Source organism: Carassius gibelio, chromosome B3, assembly GCF_023724105.1.
Source record: "Carassius gibelio isolate Cgi1373 ecotype wild population from Czech Republic chromosome B3, carGib1.2-hapl.c, whole genome shotgun sequence".
Classification (NCBI taxonomy): Eukaryota; Metazoa; Chordata; class Actinopteri; order Cypriniformes; family Cyprinidae; genus Carassius; species Carassius gibelio.
Genome location: NC_068398.1, coordinates 48,569,868 through 48,594,169, shown reverse-complemented (window position 1 = coordinate 48,594,169; position 24,302 = coordinate 48,569,868). Strand labels below are relative to the sequence as shown.

The 24,302-nt window shown below is 34.6% G+C and overlaps 1 long non-coding RNA gene across 1 annotated transcript; it reads left to right on the top strand.

Annotated features, from left to right (window-relative positions):
* Window positions 1-5,832: 5,832 nt before the first annotated feature.
* LOC127952344 (uncharacterized) lies at window positions 5,833-23,195 on the top strand. The gene is made up of 3 exons (XR_008152923.1): window positions 5,833-5,959; window positions 11,428-11,601; window positions 23,061-23,195. It is a non-coding gene; the product is annotated as an uncharacterized LOC127952344 (long non-coding RNA).
* Window positions 23,196-24,302: the final 1,107 nt, after the last annotated feature.

The following is a 24,302-nucleotide window of genomic DNA, read 5'->3' as shown; positions in this document are numbered from 1 at the left end:
ATTCAAGCTATCCAAAATCCATTCACAATTTAAGTTCCTATCAGAAATACTGATGTGTGTTCAGAGTTTTGTGAAATTCTAAGTATGTTATTTGCCTCAAAATCACCTGAGAAGTATTCCAGTTTGACATGTTGCCACGGCAACAATTTTTTAGATATCAATATCCCCCTTGCAGATTTATATCGGCTGTGTTTTAACATTATTCTGATGAAGTTTGAAGCAAATCGAGTAATAATAAGATGCTGAATTCAAATCATTTTGAAAATGACACACTTCCTTCTGCCAGTTGGTGGCGCTATAACTTTGACTCCTAATAGTCACATATATGCGATCGACATCATACAACGAATAATCTGATGAAGTTTGATTAAAATCAGGAAATGTATGTGGACGGTATTAGACACTTCCTGTTTCTCATTTCTCGCCATAATTTCAACGCCTCGCCACGAGCAAACCGTTCGAGATATCAAAAATCCCCTGGCAATTTTTCATCCCCAGTGTCTTGAGATCATGTTGACCGAGTTTGGCGGCAATCGAGAAAAAAACCTATGATAAGTATTTCAAATTCCAGAGCATGTGCTTTTTACATAACTCTAAATAGCTGACTTCCTGATGGGCGGAGCCTATGACATGCAATACGAAAGTTGTTTGGCACGATGAGATCTATATGTGTACTGAGTTTCATATGAATATGTGCAAGTATGTGTGAGCTATACATCAACATTTCTGACTGTGTTCCAGGGGGCGCCGTAGAGCCCCTGTGCCACGCCCGGGTCCCAGCCTCTGCAGGCTCCTAAAGGCCACAGATTCCAAAGTGTGCGCAAATTTTCAAGAGTTTTTGAGTATGTTAAGGACCCCAAAAGCCCCCACAACTTTGACGAAAAATTTGAATACTAAACCCTAAATAGCCAACTTCCTGTTGGGCGGAGCCTATGATATGCAATACAAAAGTTGTTTGGATTGATGAGATTTATATGTGTACCGAGTTTCATACGTCTACGAGCAAGAATGTATGATATATGGCCCTCCATATTCCAGGGGGCGCTGTAGAGCCCCTGTGCCACGCCCGTGTATCAGTCTCTGCCCGGCCCTAATGGCCGCAGGTTCCAATCTGTGTGCCAATTTTCAAGACTTTTTAAGCACGTTTAGGGCCCCAAAAGCCCCCGAGACGTTGGAAAAAAATAATAATAATAATAATAATAAAAAATAATCCTAAGGAAAACAATAGGCCTCTCGCCCTTTGGGCTTGAGCCCTAAATATAGCTGCAAGCAGCGATGTCGGGCTCAAGCCATCAGTGCAACGCCACCCTGGTGGCATCGGGAAAACTGTGCCCAGCGGGCATAAGCATTTACAGTAACCCTCTGACAATCAAGTTTTAAGGGATGTGGCAGTTAAAGGGTTAATCCGACCAATCTAGACTTTGAAATCACATACACAGAACAATATATATAACTTTAGTAACACTTTATTTTAAAATGTATAAAAAATGTATAAGGTGTGCATTGTAGCTGACACCTATATGAACACATTACAATTGTTTTGTGACTACAAGTCTTTCTTCTCAAATGCTATTGAGTGGTCGCGAACGCGGATGGGAGAATGGCGCATATTTGTTTTGTTTTTTTTGAGCAACTGGTGCCCCCTCTGGGAGTTGGTGCTCTACGAAGACTGCATACTCTGCATATAGGGAGCGGCGGTACTATCTGGAAGATATATTCCTCAAACCATCGTACAAGTGAAGGTGATGCTAGTCCTTCAAGAATCGCTCAAAACCTTTTCAAGTGTACAGTTTCCTTTTATTGCATCTTGAAATAAATATTTCTGAATTCTGAATCAAACTGGGTTGTGTTTATTGATTTATTTTATAAGACAACTGAAACTTTAATCTCCTTTGTAATATATGTGCTTTTAAACAAAGAACAATGTAATTAGAGATGTATTCCTGCTTAATAATGACTATTATCAAGGGAAAAGGCTTTATAATCATGAACTATTTACTAATGCTTAGCTAATGAGTGCAGTTATTATAAAGTGTTACCAATGCATTTACTAATGTTAACAAATTAGACATTATTATACAGTGTTACCAAACCCTTTAATAATTTATTAGTATTTTGTAATGATTTTAATGACCTATAAGCATTTGTGAAATAGTTTTGCTTGCATTGCAGCTTAATCTGTCAGTTGAAGAGTTTTACTGTTACATCCATGAGATTAATAAATGTCATGTCACGTCACAGGTTGTCATAGGTCAGTATCAAATGAGTTTGAAATTATAATTTGCAGCACAAATAAGGCTTCTTAGGATGTTTTTAAATCCCAAAAACTGTCAGAAAAGGATAAGGCCTAAGAGATTTCTTAACCTGTAATGAAAGGAAAAAAACACCACCATTAGCAACAACAAAAACAATAACAATTTAAAATATAGATTTTTTTTCCTGATTATTAAAGGAATGATTAGGTCTCTCTCTCTCTCTCTCTCTCTCTCTCTCTCTCTGCCAGACAGCCCCTCCCTACAATCCACACACACTGTCAGTCACCAAAGATTCACAGTCACCAACCCCCTCACACTCACACTCCCCCTCCCTCTCCCCCTCCCTTTCCTCACACAGACGGAGTGGCCAGAGTGAGATCATGTCAGTTGAGAAGTCTGACAGTTTTTTCTTTTCTTTTATCCATACAGTGTTGTAAAGTCATGAAACTATGCATATTTCCTCATAATGATTTGATCTCTGTATGAAAACATGCCTTGAAGTGTTTGGAAGCTGCAATTTAGACATACAATACAATTAATGTTTCCCTTCTTACTGTCATTTCAAAAAATCACCACGTCAAAACCGTTCAAGCTAACCAAAATCCGTTCGCAATTTAAGTTCCTCGATGTTGTTTCTTCATGTAGTCAAAGTTTGGTGTGTATAGTGTACTTCCCATGTGAGGAGTATGCATTAATTCACAACTGTAAAATCTCAAAAATACACATTCAAATCAAAATAGCTGACTTCCTGTTGATCGTAGCTTATGACTGTGAATTAGAAAGTTGTCCGTCTTGATAAGAACAATTTAAGTACCGAGTTTGGTGTCTGTAGCTAAAACTAAATAAAATGCATTATTATTATTATTAGCTGTACACTTGCTAAACATTTTTAAATATAAACTTATGCAATTGTGTGTGTATATATATATATATATATATATATATATATATATATATATAAATTCAAGTGTACAGTTTTCTTTTATTGCATCTTGAAATAAATATTTATGAGTTCTGTGTTTGTTTATTTTATTTATTTTATTTTTTATTTTACATTTTTTTTAGGGAGATTACAGCCTTTAATCTCCTCAAAATAAATGTGCATATAAACCATGAACAATTTAATTATAGCTGTATTTATAAAATGCTTACTAAAATATTAATTTTGGGAGAAGGCTATATGAAGCATGAACTGACTATTTACTAATGCTTAGCTAAGAATTGCAGCTATTATGAAGTGTTACCAATGCATTTACTAATGTTAACAATTGAGACATTATTTTAAAGTGTTACCAAATCCTTAAATAATTTAAAAGTGTTTTGTTATGATTTCATTAACCTATAAGCATTTGTGAAATAGTTCTGCTTGCATTAAAGCTTAGTCTTCATCTGTGAGCTGAACAGTTTTACTGTTACATCCTTGAGATTATGTAAATTCAAATAAATGTCATGTCACAGGGTGACAGAGGTCAGTATCAAATGAGTTTGAAATTATTATTTGCAGCACAAATAAGGTTTTTTAGGATTTTTTTTAATCCCTGAAACTGTCAGAAAAGGATAAGGCCTAAGATATTTCTTAAGATGTAATGATAACAGCACAATTAGCAACAACAACAAAAAAATAACTATTTAAAATACAGTTTTTTTTCTGGTGATTAAAGAGATGTTTAAGTCTCTCTCTCTCTCTCTCTCTCTCTCTCTCTGTCTGTCTGCCACTCAGCTCACACCCCTCCCCCACTCACACTCACACACACACACAGAGTCAGCACACAGAGTGACAGAGTGAGATCAGATGTCTGACAGTTTTCTAATTTTCTTTTAATCATACAGTGCTGTAAAGTCATGAAACTATGCATATTTCCTCAGAATCACTGGTTTTCTAAATTAAAAATGTTTTTTAAAGGTTTGGAAGCTGCAATTTAAAAATACAAGACGATTAATGTTTCACTTTTTACTGTCATTTCAAAAAATCACCACGACAAAACCGTTCAAGCTAACCAAAATCTGTTCGCAATTTAAGTTCCTCGATGTTTTTTCTTCATGTAGACAACGTTTGGTGTGTATAGTGTACTTCCCCTGTGAGGAGTATTCATTAATTCACAACTGTAAAATCTCAAAAATACACATTCAAATCAAAATAGCCGACTTCCTGTTGATCGTAGCTGATGACTGTGAATTAGAAAGTTGTCCGTCTTGAAAAGAACAATTTATGTACCAAGTTTGGTGTCTGTAGCTAAAACTAACCCCCCCACTTTTGACAAAAGGTGGCGCTATAGAGTGCCTCCTTCACGCCCTTTTAAAAGCTTTTGCCATTATCTAGCTATCACTAATACTGATATGTGTTTTGAGTTTCATGTAAATCTGAGCTTGTTGTATGCCTCAAACTCACCATAACAGAACATTCAAGTTTGACACGTTGCCATGGCAACACTATATCAGATATCAATATCCCCACAACAGATTTACATCGGCCGTGTTTTGTCATTATTCTGATGAAGTTTTAAGTAAATCGAGTAAAAATAAGATGCTGAATTCAAAGCATTTGGAAAATGACACACTTCCTGCTGCCAGTTGGTGGCGCTATAACGTTGACTCTTAATAGCCACATATATACAATCGGTATCATACAACGAACAAACCCATGAAGTTTGATCAAATTCAGGAAATGTATGTGGATGTTATTAGACATTTCCTGTTTCTCATTTCTCGCCATAAGTTCCATGCCTCGCCACGGGCAAACCGTTCGAGATATCAAAAATCCCCTCGCAATTTTTCATCCTCAATGTCTTGAGATCATGTTCACCGAGTTTCGTGGCGAACGGGTTGAAAACCTCAGAGGAGTATTTCAAATTCCAGAGCATGCTTTTTTTAAACAGCCCTGAATAGCTGACTTCCTGTTGGGCGGAGCCTATGACATAAAGTGTGAAAGTTGTTCGGCTCAATGAGATCTATAAGCTTACCGAGTTTGATATAAATACATGCAAGTGTGTGTGAGCTATGGTTCAAGAATTCTGACTGTCTTCCAGGGGGCGCTGTAGAGCCCCTGTGCCACGCCCGGGTCCCAGCCTCTGCGGCGTCCTGATGGCCGCAGATTCCAATGTGTGTGCCAATTTTCAAGAGTTTTTGAGCATGTTAAGGCCCCCAAAACACCCCGGAAGGTTTAATAAAAAATAAAAATAATAATAATAACAAGAATAATCCTTAGAAGAACAATAGGGCTCTTCGCCCCTTCGGGCTTGAGCCCTAAATATAGCTGCAAGCAGCGATGGCGGGCTCAAGCCACCAATGCCATCGCCACCCCGGTGGCATCAGGTAAACTGTGCCCAGCGGGCACATGCATTCACAATATCCCTCTGGCAGTGAGGTTTTAAATGATATGGCAGTTAAAGGGTTAATCCGAATCATCTAGACTTTAAAATCACATTCACAGAACAATATATATATATATATATATAACTTTAGTAACACTTTACAATAAGATTTCATTTATAAACATTATGTTAACATGAACAATATTTATATAGCATTCATTCATGTCAGTTAATATTCCAAATTAAACATTAAAACATTGTTTTATTGTGATTTTTTTCCAAGCACATTTTACCAATTCCAAACCATATCAATCTTAATAACTACCATTATTTTTTATTTAATCATTTATGAGTGCTATACAATAGTCCAGGAAAGCTGGAAGAGAAAAACAGGTCAAGAAGAACTGACAAAAAGAATTGCAAAATAATTAGGAATTAATGTGAAGATTAATTTTTAGTCAATTCTGCAAGACAGACTTTCAGGAAAGGAGGTGGAATAAAAATGAGCTCCTAAATCTTAATCCCGGATTCTGGAAGATATATTCCTCAAACCATCGGACAAGAGGAGGTGGTGCTGGTCCTTCACGAGTCACTCTAATCTGTTCATAAAGCCTATATATAAAGTCTTAATATATAGTATTTCACAATACTTCATGGTATTCTAATTAAATAATTTTTTGGAATCTTAGATCTCTCAGAACCTGACACATTGTAATTCTGAGACTCCAGGAAAGTGGCAGTTCTGTAAAATGTTGGCGCTGGAGACTAAATGCTCCCTGATAGTTTCACACCTAATTCACTTAACACACACACAAACACACACACACACACACACACATTAACCACAGTGACAGAGGGACAGAGTGACATCAGATGTATGATAGTTTTTTAATTTTCTATCATCCATATAATGTTGTATAGTCATGAAACTATGCATATTTCCTCAGAATGACTTGTCTGCTATGTGTACATTTTTTTGAAGTGTTTAGAAGCTGCACTTTAAAAAAATAAAAGACATTTACTGGTTACTTTTTTACTGTTATTTCAAAAAATCACCACGCAAAATCATTCAAGCTATCCAAAATTCATTCACACCTGTTCTGTAAGATAAATTCTTTAAACAGTGGTAAAAGAGGATGTGGTGCTGAACCTTCAAGAGTCACTCAAAACGTATCTGTCCATAAAGCTTATAAAGAATTATTCTTAATATACAGTTCACAATACTTCAGCTTGTTATTCTAATTAAGTGAGGGTCATTTTATCAGTAAAATACATAAAATACATATTATTTTTCTTTGAAAGATTTCTATAAATGATTTAAATCATTCTTGTTTTACAATAATTATTTAAAAGTAATCCTATAGCTCCATCTGGTGGTCATTATTGGAACTAAGAATTGCAAGCTTGATTTATAAGTTATGATAGTTTTAATTTTATGCTGGCTCTTGAAAATGATAAAGCTATGAAACTTACTGTGCTTCCTTCAAATGATGACTTCTACTTATATAAAAAATTATGAAGAGTTGGAATGAAAAATTTTAAAGATATACTAAAATAACGATTGTATTTTTTTATGTTACTTTAATAAATCGCTATGGCCACACCATTTAAGGTATCCTAAACCCATTCGCAATTTAACATTTTCAGTATATTAGCTTCATGTTAAAAAAGTTTGCTGTGAACTTGTGTCTTCTTGGAGGAGTATGAATTCATTTACAGGCTGATTTTATCATAAATCCACAATAACATTTCTGAGTTCTGTATCAATCTGTGTTGTTGTTTGTTTATTTTTATTTTTTTATTTTTCATAGGAAGATAACTGACCCTTTACTCTCCTTTTTAATAAATGTGCTTATAAACCAAGAACAAGTTTTTTATAGCTGTATTTATAAACTGCTTACTACTGACTATTAATATTGGGACAAGGCTTTATAAAGCATGAACTGAATATTTACTTTTTGAGTTTGAAATTATGATTTGCAGCACAAATAAGGTTTTTTAGGATTTTTAAAAATCCCTAAAACTGTCAGAAAAGGATAAGGCCTATAAGATTTCTATGTGAGTGGCTAAATTTATTTGTTTTTATAACTATAATGCATAAACTATGAAATTATACAAAATGTATAAAAATGTACAACAGTTATTGTTTTCCAATGTTTTTTATTTATTTATTTTTATTATTTTTTTTTATTTACATTTCAAAAAAATTAGCCTACTGCAATCATTCTAAACAGCTTGAATAAAACCTGTCAATATTTATTATAGACCACTGTAACTGTGTATAATCTAACAAACAAGTTTATTATGAAAATAAAAGTGTGTACACCAGATAAATTGGACGATAAAGAAATTGCTAACAATAGTATAATAGAGCATGTTTTAGGTTTTTAGGCGTTTAGATGCAGAAATGGACAAATAAAATGTAAAATAAAATGTAATTGATTTAATTAAATATAGATTAATTCTTGTTAGAGCAAAATAATAAATAAATAAATACGTACACACATTAAAAAAAGCAGCCAAGATGAATGAGTTTCATTTTTTATATAGATTAAAATTGAAGACAGAAGCAGCTGGTATATGCGGTCACTTAATATTAAAATCCAGTAGATCCACTTCAGATATATTTCTCAACAGTTTATGTTCACGTGGCTGTTTTCGTTTATATTCGCCAAGCTATTATGCATTTTGAAATAATCTTGTCCGTGATGTGTTCGTTCGTACGACGAAAGCCAGAATCCTGCAGCTCAAGAAATATATGTTATTCTGCCAATCGCGCTTTCAAATAGTCTTTCACACTTAAACGGGTCACAAACACCGGCATTTAGCTCTTGTTGTGTTACAAATGGCTTATTGTGTGCATTTGTGGTAATGTTTTATTTAAAAAAGCTCTTAAACAAGAATAAATTCGTTTGTTTTGAGCTGGACACTGTACGCGCTGATCGGAGGCGTGATTTCAGATAGGCAGCCACAAATATTTCATTTTCACACAAACAGTTCAAAAACATCTGAATTTAGCTCTTGGTGTGTTCTAATTGGTTGATTGTGTGATATCGCTGTAATAATTTATTTTTAAAAGCTTTAAAACAGGAATAAATTCGTTTTTTCTGAGCTCTTTACTCCAGACGCTCGTGATCACAGCGGTGATTCATCTCTCCTATTTCTCACGTATCTCTGGCCAGAAATAATTTATCCATGAGCCCTGAACCGGTAATAATCAGATATGTTGGTTTAGCTTGTCAGTGTGAATTAAATCTTAGTATTTATGTTTATTTTTAACCGATTTAAAAATGAAAGTAAAAGTCCGGGAATTGAACCTGTAGGGGCGCAATTTCTCTCAGACAATGGAAGTCTAAGCACATATACTCAAACAGAGGGACAGAGTGAGATGAGATGTCTGACAGTTTTTTAATTTTCTGTTATCCATACAGTGTTGTAAAGTTGTGAAACTATCCATATTTACTCAGAATGACTTTTTTTCTGTATGAAAAAAGGTTTTGAAGTGTTTGGAATTTAAAAATGCAGGACAATTAATAATTCCATTTTTACAGTCATTTAAAAAAATCACCACGACAAAACCATTCAAGCTATCCAAAATCCATTGGCAATTTAAGTTGTTTAAAATGTTTTGGCATCATGTAGACAAAGTTTGGTGTGTATAGTGTTACTCTCCTCTGAGCAGTATGCATTAATTCACACCTAAATGTAAAAAAAAATCCACATTCAAATCAAAATAGCTGACTTCCTGTTGATCGTAGCTGATGACTGTGAATTAGAAAGTTGTCCGTCTTGATAAGAACAATTTTTGTACCGAGTTTGGTGTCTGTAGCTGAAACTAACCCCCCCACTTTTGACAAAAGGTGGCGCTATAGAGTGCCTCTTCCACGCCCTCTTATGAACTTTTGCCAGTGTCTAGTTATCATAAATACTGATATGTGTTCTGAGTTTGATGAAATTCTAAGCATGTTATTTGCCTCAAAATCACCTGAGAAGTATTCCAGTTTAACATGTTGCCACGGCAACAATATTTTTAGATATCAATATCCCCCCAGCAGATTTATATCGGCTGTGTTTTAACATTATTCTGATGAAGTTTGAAGCAAATCGAGTAAAAATAAGATGCTGAATTCAAAGCATTTTGAAAATGACACACTTCCTGCTGCCAGTTGGTGGCGCTATAACTTTGACTCCTAATAGTCACATATATGTGATCGACATTATACAACGAATAATCTGATTAAGTTTGATTATAATCAGGAAATGTATGTGGATGGTATTAGACACTTCCTGTCTCTTAATTCTCGCCATAATTTCAACGCCTCGCCACGAGCAAACCGTTCGAGATATCAAAAATCCCCTGGCAATTTTTCATCCCCAATGTCTTGAGATCATGTTGACCTAGTTTGGTGGCAATCGAGTAAAAAACCTATGACAAGTATATCAAATTCCAGAGCATGCGCTTTTTACATAACTCTAAATAGCTGACTTCCTGTTGGGCGGAGCCTATGACATGCAATACGCAAGTTTTTTGGCACAATGAGATCTATATGTGTACTGAGTTTCATATTAATACGTGCAAGTATGTGTGAGCTATACATCAACATTTATGACTGTGTTCCAGGGGGCGCCATAGAGCCCCTGTGCCACGCCCAAGGTCCCAGCCTCTGCAGGCTCCTTCAGGCCACAGATTCCAAAGTGTGCGCAAATTTTCAAGAGTTTTTGAGTATGTTAAGGACCCCAAAAGCCCCCACAACTTTGACGACAAATATGAATAATAAACCCCAAATAGCCAACTTCCTGTTGGGCGGAGCCTATGATATGCAATACGAAAGTTGTTTGTATTGATGAGTTCTATATGTGTACCGAGTTTCGTATGTCTATGTGCAAGTATGTATGATATATGGCCCTCCATATTCCAGGGGGCGCTGTAGAGCCCCTGTGCCACGCCCGTGTATCAGTCTCTGCCCGGCCCTAATGGCCGCAGGTTCCAATGTGTGTGCCAATTTTCAAGACTTTTTAAGCATGTTAAGGGCCCCAAAAGCCCCCGAAACCTTGAAGAAAAATAATAATAATAAATAATAATAATAATAATAATAATAATAATAACAAATAATCCTAAGGAAAACAATAGGGCTCTCGCCCTCCAGGCTTGAGCCCTTAATATAGCTGCAAGCAGCGATGGCGGGCTCAAGCCACCAATGCCATCACCACCCCGGTGGCATCAGGTAAACTGTGTCCAGCGGGCACATGCATTCACAATATCCCTCTGGCAGTGAGGTTTTAAAGGATATGGCGGTTAAAGGGTTAATCCGAATCATCTAGACTTTAAAATCACATTCACAGAACAATATACATATATATTCCCCAAACATATATATATATTTAGTAACACTTTACAATAAGATTTCATTTATAAACATTATGTTAACATGAACAATATTTATATAGCATTAATTTATGTCAGTTAATATTCCAAACTTAAACATTAAAACATTGTTTTATTGTGATTTTTTTCCAAGCAAATTTTACCAATTCCAAACCATATCAATCTTAATAACTACCATTATTTTTTATTTAATCATTTATAAGTGCTATACAATAGTCCAGGAAAGCTGGAAGAGAAAAACTCCTTATATTCATGTGTGCAGAATCATTAGGCATGTTTTCTTTTACAGATGAAATGCGCTAAAAAAGAGTTTTAACTCAAACTGTTTTAACTCAAAGTCGAAAATTATGAAATACCCATGAGAAATATCAAACACAAATGTAATACAGAAATGGATAAGTTAAGACTTGACCATTGTACAAAAATGCTGACTGGGTCATGAGGTCAGAAAAGAAGAAGAAGAAAAAAAAAACAGGTCAAGAAGAACTGACAAAATAATTGCAAAATAATTAGGAATTAATGTGAAGATTAATTTTTAGTCAAATCTGCAAGACAGACTTTCAGGAAAGGAGGTGGAATAAAAATGAGCTCCTAAATCTTAATCCCGGATTCTGGAAGATATATTCCTCAAACCATCGGACAAGAGGAGGTGGTGCTGGTCCTTCACGAGTCACTCTAATCTGTTCATAAAGCATATATATAAAGTCTTAATATATAGTATTTCACAATACTTCATGGTATTCTAATTAAATCATTTTTTTGGAATCTTTGATTTCTCAGAACCTGACACATTGTAATTCTGAGACTCCAGGAAAGTGGCAGTTCTGTAAAATGTTGGCACTGGAGACTAAAAGCTCCCTGATAGTTTCACACCTAATTCACTTAACACACACACACACACACACACACACACACATTACCCACAGTGACAGAGGAACAGATTGACATCAGATGTATGATAGTTTTTAAATTTTCTATCATCCATATAGTGTTGTATAGTCATGAAACTGCATATTTCCTCAGAATGACTTGTCTTCTATGTGTACATTTTTTTGAAGTGTTTAGAAGCTGCACTTAAAAAAATGAAAGACATTTACTGGTTACTTTTTTACTGTTATTTCAAAAAATCACCACGACAAAACCATTCAAGCTATTCAAAATTCATTCGCACCTGTTCTGTAAGATACATTCTTTAAACAGTGGTAAAAGAGGATGTGGTGCTGATCCTTCAAGAGTCACTCAAAACTTATCTGTCCATAAAGCCTATAAAGAATTATTCTTAAAATACGGTTCACAATACTTCAGCTTGTTATTCTAATAAAGTGAGGGTCATTTTATCAGTAAAATACATAAAATTCATATTATTTTTCTTTGAAAGATTTCTATAAATGATTTAAATCATACTTGTTTCTACAATAATTATTTAAAAGTGATCCTATAGCTCCATCTGGTGGCCATTATTGGCACTAAGAATTGCAAGCTTGATTTATATGTTATGATAGTTTTAATTTTATGCTGGCTCTTGAAAATGATAAAGCTATGAAACTTACTGTGCTTCCTTCAAATGATGACTTCTAGGTATATAAAAAATTATGAAGAGTTGGAATTAAAAATTTTAAGGATATAGTAAAATAACTATGGTATTTTTTTTATGTTACTTTAATAAATCTCTATGGCCACACCATTTAAGGTATCCTAAACCCATTCGCAATTTAACATCTTCAGTATATGGCTTCATGTTAAAACAGTTTGGTGTGAACTACTTGTGTCTTCTTGGAGGAGAATGAATTCATTTACAGGCTGAGTTTATCATAAATCCACAATAACATTTCTGAGTTCTGTATCAATCAGTGTTGTTGTTTTTTTTTTTTTATTTGTTTTTTTTTTCATAGGAAGATAACTGACCCTTTACTCTCCTTTTTAATAAATGAGCTATTTATAGCTGTATTTATAAACTGCTTACTACTGACTATTAATATTGGGACAAGGCTTTATGAAGCATGAACTGACTATTTACTAATGAGTGCAGTTATTATAAAGTGTTATCAATGCATTTGCTAATGTTAACAAATTAGACATTATTTTACAGTGTTATCAAATCCCTTAAATGATTTGTAAGTGTTTTGTAATGATTTTATTGACCTACAAGCATTTGTGAAAGTTCTGCTTGCATTACAGCTTAGTCTTGATCTGTGAGCTGAACAGATTTACTGTTACATCCATGAGATTATGTAAATTCAAATAAATATCATGTCACAGGATGTCAGAGGTCAGTATCAAATTAGTTTGAAATTATTATTTGCAGCACAAATAAGGTTTTTTAGGATTTTTAAAAATCCCTAAAACTGTCAGAAAAGGATAAGGCCTAAGATTTCTATGTGAGTGGCTAAATTTGTTTGTTTTTATAACTATAATGCATAAACTATGAAACTATACAAAATGTATAAAAAAGTACAAGTTATTCTTTTCCAATGTTTTTTATTTATTTACAATTTTTTTTTTTTTTGGGGATTTACATTTTTACAAATTTGCCTACGGCAATCATTCTAAACAGCTTGAGTAAAACCTGTCAATATTTATTATAGACCACTATAACTGTGTATAATCTAACAAACGAGTTTATTATGAAAATAAAAGCGTGTACACCAGATGAATTGGACGATAAAGAAATCGCTAACAATAGTATAATAGAGCATGTTTTCGGTTTTTAGGCGTTTAGATGCAGAAATGGAAAAATCAAATGTAAAATCAAATGTAATTGATTTAATTAAATATAGATTAAGTCTTGTTAGAGCAAAATAATAAATAAATACGTACACACATTAAAAAAGCAGCCAAGATGAATGAGTTTAATTTTTTATATAGATTAAAATTGAAGACAGAAGCAGCTGGTATATGCGGTCACTTAATATTAAAATCCAGTAGATCCACTTCAGATTTAATACTCAACAGTTTATGTTCACGTGGCTGTTTTCGTTTATATTCGCCAAGCTATTATGTATTTTGAAATAATCTTGTCCGTGATGTGTTCGTTCTTACGACGAAAGGCAGAATCCTGCAGCTCGAGAGATATATGTTAATCTGCCAGTCGCGCTTTCAAATAGTCTTGCACACTTAAACGGGTCACAAACACCTGCATTTAGCTCGTGTTGTGTTATAATGGATGTATTGTGTGCATTTATGGCAATAATTTATTTTAAAAAGCTCTTAAACAAGAATAAATTCGTTAGTTTTGAACTTGTGACACTGTGCGCGCTGATCGGAGGCAGTGATTTCAGATAGGCAGCCGTGAATATTTCATTTTCACACAAACAGTTCAAAAACATCTTAATTTAGCTCTTGGTGTGCTCTAATTGGTGAATTGTGTGATATCGCTGCAATACTTTATTTTTAATAGCTATAAAACAAGAATAAACTCGTTTTTTCTGAGCTCATCATTCCACACGCTCCTGCTCAGAGCGGTGATTCATCTCTCGTGTTTCTCACGCATCACTGACCACACATCCATTATTGATGAGCCCTGACCTGATAATAATCATATATGTTGGTTTAGCTTGTCAGTGTGAATTAAATCCAAGTATTTATTTGTATTTTAACCGATTTAAAAGTGAAACCAAAAGACAGTCTCCTCCCTTTTTTAATCCGGTAACTGCACCTGTAGGGGCGCTATTTCTCTCAGACAATGGAAGTCTAAGCACACACACTCAAACAGAGGGACAGAGTGATATGAGATGTCTGACAGTTTTTTAATTTTCTGTTATCCATACAGTGTTGTAAAGTCATGAAACTATGCATATTTACTCAGAATAACTTTTTTTTTCTGTATGAAAAAAGGTTTTGAAGTGTTTGGAATTTTAAAATGCAGGAAAATTAATAATTCAATCTTTATTGTCATTTAAAAAAATCACCACGACAAAACCATCCAAGCTATCCAAAACCCATTCACAATTTAAGTTCCTCAATGTTTTTTCAACATGTACACCAAGTTTGGTGTGTATAGTGTTACTCTCCTCTGAGCAGTATGCATTAATTCACAGCTAAATGTAAAAAACAATCCACATTCAAATCAAAATAGCCGACTTCCTGTTGGTCGTAGCTGATGACTGTGAATTAGAAAGTTGTCCGTCTTGATAAGAACAATTTTTGTACTGAGTTTGGTGTCTGTAGCTAAAACTAACCCCCCCACTTTTGACAAAAGGTGGCGCTATAGAGTGCCTCTTCCACGCCCTCTTATTAACTTTTGCCAGTGTCTAGCTGTCACTAATACTGATATGTGTTCTGAGTTTGATGAAATTCTAAGCATGTTATTTGCCTCAAAATCACCTGAGAAGTATTCCAGTTTGACATGTTGCCACGGCAACAATATTTTTAGATATCCAAATTCCCCCAGCAGATTCATATCGGCTGTGTTTTAACATTATTCTGATGAAGTTTGAAGCAAATCGAGTAAAAATAAGATGCTGAATTCAAAGCATTTTGAAAATGACACACTTCCTGCTGCCAGTTGGTGGCGCTATAACTTTGACTCCTAATAGTCACATATATGTGATCGACATCATACAATGAATAATCTGATGAAGTTTGATTGAAATCAGGAAATGTATGTGGACGGTATTAGACACTTCCTGTTTCTCAATTCTCGCCATAATTTCAACGTCTCGCCACGAGCAAACCGTTAGAGATATCAAAAATCCCCTGGCAATTTTTCATCCCCAATGTCTTGAGATCATGTTGACCGAGTTTGGTGGTAAACGAGTAAAAAACCTATGACAAGTATATCAAATTCCAGAGCATGCGCTTTTTACATAACTCTAAATAGCTGACTTCCTGTTGGGCGGAGCCCAATGACATGCAATACGAAAATTGTTCGGCATAATGAGATCTATATGTGTACTGAGTTTCATATGAATATGTGCAAGTATGTGTGAGCTATGCATCAACATTTATGACTGTGTTCCAGGGGGCGCCGTAGAGCCCCTGTGCCACGCCCGGGTCCCAGCCTCTGCAGGCTCCTAAAGGGCACAGATTCCAAAGTGTGTGCAAATTTTCAAGAGTTTTTGAGTATGTTAGGGACCCCAAAAGCCCCCACAACTTTGACCAAAAATATGAATAATAAACCCTAAATAGCCAACTTCCTGTTGGGCGGAGCCTATGACATGCAGTACGAAAGTTGTTTGGTTTAATGAGATCTATATGTGTACCGAGTTTCATGTGTCTACGTGCAAGTGTGTATGATATATGGCCCTCAGTATTCCAGGGGGCGCTGTAGAGCCCCTGTGCCACGCCCGTGTATCAGTCTCTGCCCGACCCTAATGGCCGCAGGTTCCAAACTGTGTGCCAATTTTCAAAAGTTTTCGAGCATGTTAAGGACCCCAAAAGCCCCCGTAATGTTAGAAAAAAATAATAATAATAATAATAATAAAAAATAATCCTAAGGAAAACAATAGGGCTCTCGCCCTCCAGGCTTGAGCCCTAATAAATATAGCTGCAAGCAGCGATGGCGGGCTCAAGCCGTCAGTGCAACGCCACCCCGGTGGCATCGGGAAAACTGTGCCCAGCGGGCATAAGCATTTACAGTAACCCTCTGGCAATCAAATTTTAAGGGATATGGCAGTTAAAGGGTTAATCCGACCCATCTAGACTTTGAAATCACATACACAGAACAATATATATAACTTTAGTAACACTTTATTTTAATATATATAAAAAATGTATAAGTTGTGCATCGTAGCTGACACCTAAATGAACACATTACAATTGGTTTATGACTGCAAGTCTTTCTCCTCAAATGCTATTGAGCTTCAAATTTGCTTTTGAGCCCATGTGAAAAAGTAGCATAATATACATATGACACAGTTTGTTTTAATAAATATCAAACATTCAATTTAATGGTGCATTATAGCTGTCACCTAGATGAACAATTACAGTTGTTTTTATGACTGTAAGTCATGCTCTTCAAATGCTACTGACGTTAGAAAAGTGTATAACAATATCACATGTAACTTTAGAGACGGTCCCTAAATTTGAGACTCTCGAATGTCCAATGTCAAGCCAACTTTATGCCTGTTTTTGTTTTGTTTTTTACTTTATTTTTCTTTTCTCTGTGCCGGATTGCTGATGTCTTTTACCCAGGCATAGATGTCCATCCATCAATTACGAACATTCATCCGCAAATGTCCGAGCGGTCGCGAGCGCGGATGGGAGAATGGCGCATGTTTTATTTTTTTTGAGCTGCTGGGATGGTGCCCCCTCTGGGAGTTGGTGCCCTACGAAGACTGCGTATTCTGCATATAGGGAGCGGCGGTACTATCTGGAAGATATATTCCTCAAACCGTCGTACAAGAGGAGGTGATGCTAGTACTTCAAGCATCTCTCAAAACCTATCTGTTCAGAAAGCCTATATATAAAGTCTTAATATAGTATTCCACAATATGTTGTGCTATTCTAATATTATTGTGGTTTTTTATTGACATTGTTATTTGCTGTTATTTTTTGTTTTAATATTGTTACTGTTGTTACTTGTTGTACGGTGACCTTGAGTGGTTTGAAATGCGCCTTGAATAAAATGCATTATTATTATTATTATTATTATTATTATTATTATTATTAGCTGTACACTTGATAAAAAAAATAAATAAATATAAACTTATGCAATTGTATATATATATGTATATATAGTGTGCAGTTTTCTTTTATTGCATCTTGAAATAAATGTTTCTGAGTTCTGTGTTTGTTTATTTTTATATTTTTATTTTTTTATTTTTTTTAGGAAGATTACAGCCTTTAATCTCCTCAAAATAAATGTGCATATAAACCATGAACAATTTAATTATAGCTGTATTTATAAAATGCTTACTAATGACTATTAATTTTGGGAGAAGGCTATATAAAGCAGCAACAGTTGATGTTGAGGCCTAAGATATTTCTTAAGCTGTAATGATGAAAAAACAACAACAACACAAAATTGCTTTTTTTCTGCTGGTGATTAAAGAGATGATTAAGTCTCCCTCCCTCTCTCTCTCTCTCTCTCTCTCTGACACCAAGCCCATCTCCTCTCTCACACATTCACACAAACTCAGCACACACACTTAACACACACACACTTAACACACAAACACACACACACACACACACACACACACACACACACACATTACCCACAGTGACAGAGGGACAGAGTGACATCAGATGTATGGTAGTTTTTTAATTTTCTATCATCCATATAGTGTTGTATAGTCATGAAACTATGCATATTTCCTCAGCATGACTTCTATGTGTACATTTTGTTGAAGTGTTTAGAAGCTGCACTTAAAAAAATAAAAGACATTTACTGGTTCCTTTTTTACAGTTATTTCAATAAATCACCATGACAAAACCATTCAAGCTATCCAAATTCATTCGCACCTGTTCTGTAAGATACATTCTTTAAACAGTGGTAAAAGAGGATGTGGTGATGATCCTTCAAGAGTCACTCCAAACTTATCTGTCCATAAAGCCTATAAAGAATTATTCTTAATACACAGTATTTCACAATACTTCAGCATATTATTCTAATTAAGTGAGGGTCATTTTATCAGTAAAATACATATTATTTTTCTTTGAAAGATTTCTATAAATGATTTAAATCATACTTGTTTCTACAATAATTATTTAAAAGTAATCATATAGCGCCATCTGGTGGCCATTATTGGTACTAAGAATTGCAAGCTTGATTTATATGTTATGATAGTTTTAATTTTAAGCTGGCTCTTGAAAATGATAAAGCTATGAAACTTACTGTGCTTCTTTCAAATGATGACTTCTACGTATATAAAAAATTATGAAGAGTTGGAATAAAGAATGTTAAAGATATAGTAAAATAACTATTGTATTTTTTATGTTACTTTAATAAATCGGTATGGCCACACCATTTAAGGTATCCTAAACCCATTCGCAATTTAACATCTTCAGTATATTGGCATCATGTTGAAAAAGTTTGGTGTGAACTACTTGTGTCTTCTTGGAGGAGTATGATTCATTTACAGGCTGATTTGATCATAAATCCACAATAAAATTTCTGAGTTCTGTATCAATCTGTGTTGTTGTTTGTTTATTTTCATTTTTTTATTTTTCATAGGAAGATAACTGACCCTTTACTCTCCTTTTTAATAAATGTGCTTATAAACCAAGATCAAGCTATTTATAGCTGTATTTATAAGCTGCTTATTAATGACTATTTAAGTTGGGACAAGACTTTATAAAGCATGAACTGACTATTTACTAATGAGTGCAGTTATTATAAAGTGTTACCAATGCATTTACTAATGTTAACAAATTAGACATTATTTTACAGTGTTATAAAATCCTTTAATGACTTATAAGCATTTGTGAAAGTTCTGCTTGCATTACAGCTTAATCTCATGGATGTAACAGTAAAACTGTTCAGCTCACAGATGAAGACTATGTAAATTAAGATAAATGTCATGTCACAGGATGGAATAGGTCAGTATCAAATGAGATTGAAATTATTATTTGCAGCACAAATAAGTATTTTTAGAATTTTGTTTTTAATTCCTGAAACTGTCAGAAAAGGATAAGGCCTAAGAGATTTCTTAATCTGTAATGAAAACAGCAATGTTAGCAAAAGCAACAAAAAATAACAATTTAAAATACATTTTTTTTCTGGTGATTAAAGAGATGATTAAGTCTCTTTCTCTCTCTCATTGTGTCTGCCACTCAGCTCATGCCCATCCCCCACTCACAGACACACACACACACACACACACACACACACACTCAGTCAGCACACATACATTCCTCAAACAGAGGGACAGAGTGAGTTGAGATGTCTGACAGTTTTTTAATCTTCTTTTAATCATACAGTGTTGTAAAGTCATGAAACTATGCATATGTCCTCAGAATGATTTGATCTCTGTATGAATTTTTTTTTTAAGTGTTTGGAAGCTGCAATTTAAAAATACAAGAAAATTAATGATTCCCTTTTTACTGTCATTTCAAAAAATCACCACGACAAAACCGTTCAAGCTAACCCAAAATCCGCTCGCAATTTAAGTTCCTCAATGTTTTTTCAACATGTAGACACAGTTTGGTGAGTATAGTGAACATTTCCTGTGAGGAGTATGCATTAAATCAGAGCTCAATTTAAATATTCAAATCAAAATAGCCAACTTCCTGTTGGTCGTAGCTGATGACTGTGAATTAGAAAGTTGTCCGTCTTGAAAAGAACAATTTATGTACCAAGTTTGGTGTCTGTCTGTGTCTGTGAAAAAGTAGCATAATTTACATATGACTTACAGTTTGTTGTAATAAATATCAAACATTCAATTTAATTGTGCATTATAGCTGTCACCTAGATGAACAATTACAGTTGTTTTTATGACTGTAAGTCATTCTCTTCAAATGCTACTGACGTTAGAAAAGTGTATAACAATATCACATGTAACTTTAGAGACCGGCCCTAAATTTGAGACTCTAGAAAGTCCAATGTCAAGACAACTTTATGCCTGTTTTATTTTCTTTAGTTTTCTTTTCTCTGTGCCGGATTGCTGATGTCCTATACCCAGGCATAGATGTCCATCCATCAATTACGAACATTCAGCCGCAAACATGAGGTGTGAGCGGTCGCGAGCGCGGATGGGAGAATGGCGCATGTTTTTTTTTTTTTTTTGAGCAACTGGGATGGTGTCCCCTCTGGGAGTTGGTGCCCTACGAAGACTGCATACTATGTTATACTGAATAATGTTAACAAATTAGACATTATTTTACAGTGTTACCAAATCCTTAAATAATGTATTAGTGTTTTGTAATGATTTTAATGACCTATAAGCATTTGTGAAATAGTTTTGCTTGCATTGCAGCTTTATCTGTCAGTTGAAGAGTTTTACTGTTACATCCATGAGATTAATAAATGTCATGTCACGTCACAGGTTGTCATAGGTCAGTATCAAATGAGTTTGAAATTATTATTTGCAGCACAAATTAGGGTTCTTAGGATGTTTTTAAATCCCTAAAACTGTCAGAAAGGATAAGGCCTAAGAGATTTCTTAACCTGTAATGTAAGGAAAAAACACCACCATTAGCAACAACAAAAACAATAACAATTTAAAATACAATTTTTTTTTTCCTGATTATTAAAGGGATGATTAGGTCTCTCTCTCTCTCTCTGCCAGACAGCCCCTCCCTACAGTCCACACACACTGTCACAGTCACCAACCCCCTCACACTCCCCCTCCCTCTCCCCCTCCCTTCCCTCACACAGACAGGGTGGCCAGAGTGAGATCATGTCAGTTGAGAAGTCTGACAGTTTTTTAATTTTCTTTTCTTAAAAGCTTTTGCCATTGTCTAGCTATCAATAATACCGATATGTATTTTGAGTTTCATGTAAGTCTGAGCTTGTTGTCTGCCTCAAACTCACCATAACAGAACATTCAAGTTTGACACGTTGCCATGGCAACGCCAAACTAGATATCAATATCCCCACAACAGATTTACATCGGCCGTGTTTTGTCATTATTCTGATGAAGTTTTAAGGAAATCGAGTAAAAATAAGATGCTAAATTCAAAACATTTTGAAAATGACTCACTTCCTGCTGCCAGTTGGTGGCGCTATAACGTTGACTCTTAATAGTCACATATATACGATCTGTATCATACAACGAACAAACCAATGAAGTTTGATCAAATTCAGGAAATGTATGTGGACGTTATTAGACATTTCCTGTTTCTCATTTCTCGCCATAATTTCAACGCCTCACCACGGGCAAACCATTCGAGATATCAAAAATCCCCTCGCAATTTTTCATCCCCAATGTCTTGAGATCATGTTCACCGAGTTTCGTGACGAACGGGTTGAAAACCTCAGAGGAGTATTTCAAATTCCAGAGCATGCTTTTTTTAAACAGCCCTGAATAGTTGACTTCCTGTTGGGCGGAGCCTAAGACATAAAGTGTGAAAGTTGTTCGGCTTAATGAGATCTATAAGTGTACCGAGTTTCATATAAATACATGCAAGTGTGTGTGAGCTATGGTTCAAGATTTCTGAAGGTGTTCCAGGGGGCGCTGTAGAGCCCCTGTGCCACGCCCGGGTCCCAGCCTCTGCAGCGTCCTGATGGCCGCAGATTCCAATGTGTGTGCCAATTTTCAAGAGTTTTTGAGCATGTTAAGGCCCCTAAAAACCCCCGGAAGGTTTAATAAAAAAAAAAAATAATAATAAGAAGAAGAAATATAGCTGCAAGCAGCGATGGCGGGCTCAAGCCACCAATGCCATCGCCACCCCGGTGGCATCAGGTAAACTGTGCCCAGCGGGCACATGCATTCACAATATCCCTCTGGCAGTGAGGTTTTAAAGGATATGGCGGTTAAAGGGTTAATCCGAATCATCTAGACTTTAAAATCACATTCACAGAACAATATATATATATATATATATATATATATATATATATATATATATATATATATTTAGTAACACTTTACAATAAGATTTCATTTATAAACATTATGTTAACATGAACAATATTTATATAGCATTCATTCATGTCAGTTAATATTCCAAACTTAAACATTAAAACATTGTTTTATTGTGATTTTTTTTCCAAGCACATTTTACCAATTCCAAGCCATATCAATCTTAATAACTACCATTATTTTTTATTTAATCATTTATGAGTGCTATACAATATTCCAGAAAGCTGGAAGAGAAAAACTCCTTATATTCATGTGCAGAATTATTAGGCATGTTTTCTTTTACAGATGAAATGCGCTAAAAAAGAGTTTTAACTCAAACTGTTTTTAACTCAAAGTCGAAAATTATGAAATACCCATGAGAAATATCAAACACAAATGCAATACAGAAATAGATAAGTTAAGACGTGACCATTGTACAAAAATGCTGACTGGGTCATGAGGTCAGAAAAGAAGAAGAAAAAAAAACAGGTCAAGAAGAACTGACAAAAATAATTGCAAAATAATTAGGAATTAATGTGAAGATTAATTTTTAGTCAATTCTGCAAGACAGACTTTCAGGAAAGGAGGTGGAATAAAAATGAGCTCCTAAATCTTAATCCTGGATTCTGGAAGATATATTCCTCAAACCATCGGACAAGAGGAGGTGGTGCTGGTCCTTCACGAGTCACTCCAATCTGTTCATAAAGCCTATATATAAAGTCTTAATATATAGTATTTCACAATACTTCATGGTATTCTAATTAAATCATTTTTTGGAATCTTTGATTTCTCAGAACCTGACACATTGTAATTCTGAGACTCCAGGAAAGTGGCAGTTCTGTAAAATGTTGGCACTGGAGACTAAATGCTCCCTGATAGTTTCACACCTAATTCACTTAACACACACACAAACACACATTACCCACAGTGACAGAGGGACAGAATGACATCAGATGTATGATAGTTTTTTAATTTTCTATCATCCATATAGTGTTGTATAGTCATGAAACCATGCATATTTCCTCAGAATGACTTGTCTTCTATGTGTACATTTTTTTGAAGCGTTTAGAAGCTGCACTTAAAAAAATAAAAGACATTTACTGGTTACTTTTTTACTGTTATTTCAAAAAATCACCATGACAAAACCATTCAAGCCATTCAAAATTCATCTGCACCTGTTCTGTAAGATACATTCTTTAAACAGTAGTAAAAGAGGATGTGGTGCTGAACCTTCAAGAGTCACTCAAAACGTATCTGTCCATAAAGCCTATAAAGAATTATTCTTAATATACAGTTCACAATACTTCAGCTTGTTATTCTAATTAAGTGAGGGTCATTTTATCAGTAAAATACATAAAATGCATATTATTTTTCTTTGAAAGATTTCTATAAATGATTTAAATCATACTTGTTTCTACAATAATTATTTAAAAGTGATCCTATAGCTCCATCTGGTGGCCATTATTGGTACTAAGAATTGCAAGCTTGATTTATATGTTATGATAGTTTTAATTTTATGCTGGCTCTTGAAAATGATAAAGCTATGAAACTTACTGTGCTTCCTTCAAATGATGACTTCTACGTATATAAAAAATGATGAAGAGTTGGAATTAAAAATTTTAAAGATATAGTAAAATAACTATTGTATTTTTTATGTTACTTTAATAAATCGCTATGGCCACACCATTTAAGGTATCCTAAACCCATTCGCAATTTAATATCTTCAGTATATTGGCTTCATGTTAAAAAAGTTTGGTGTGAACTACTTGTGTCTTCTTGGAGGAGAATGAATTCATTTACAGGCTGAGTTTATCATAAATCCACAATAACATTTCTGAGTTCTGTATCAATCTGTTGTTGTTTGTTTATTTTCATTTTTTTTATTTTTCATAGGAAGATAACTGAC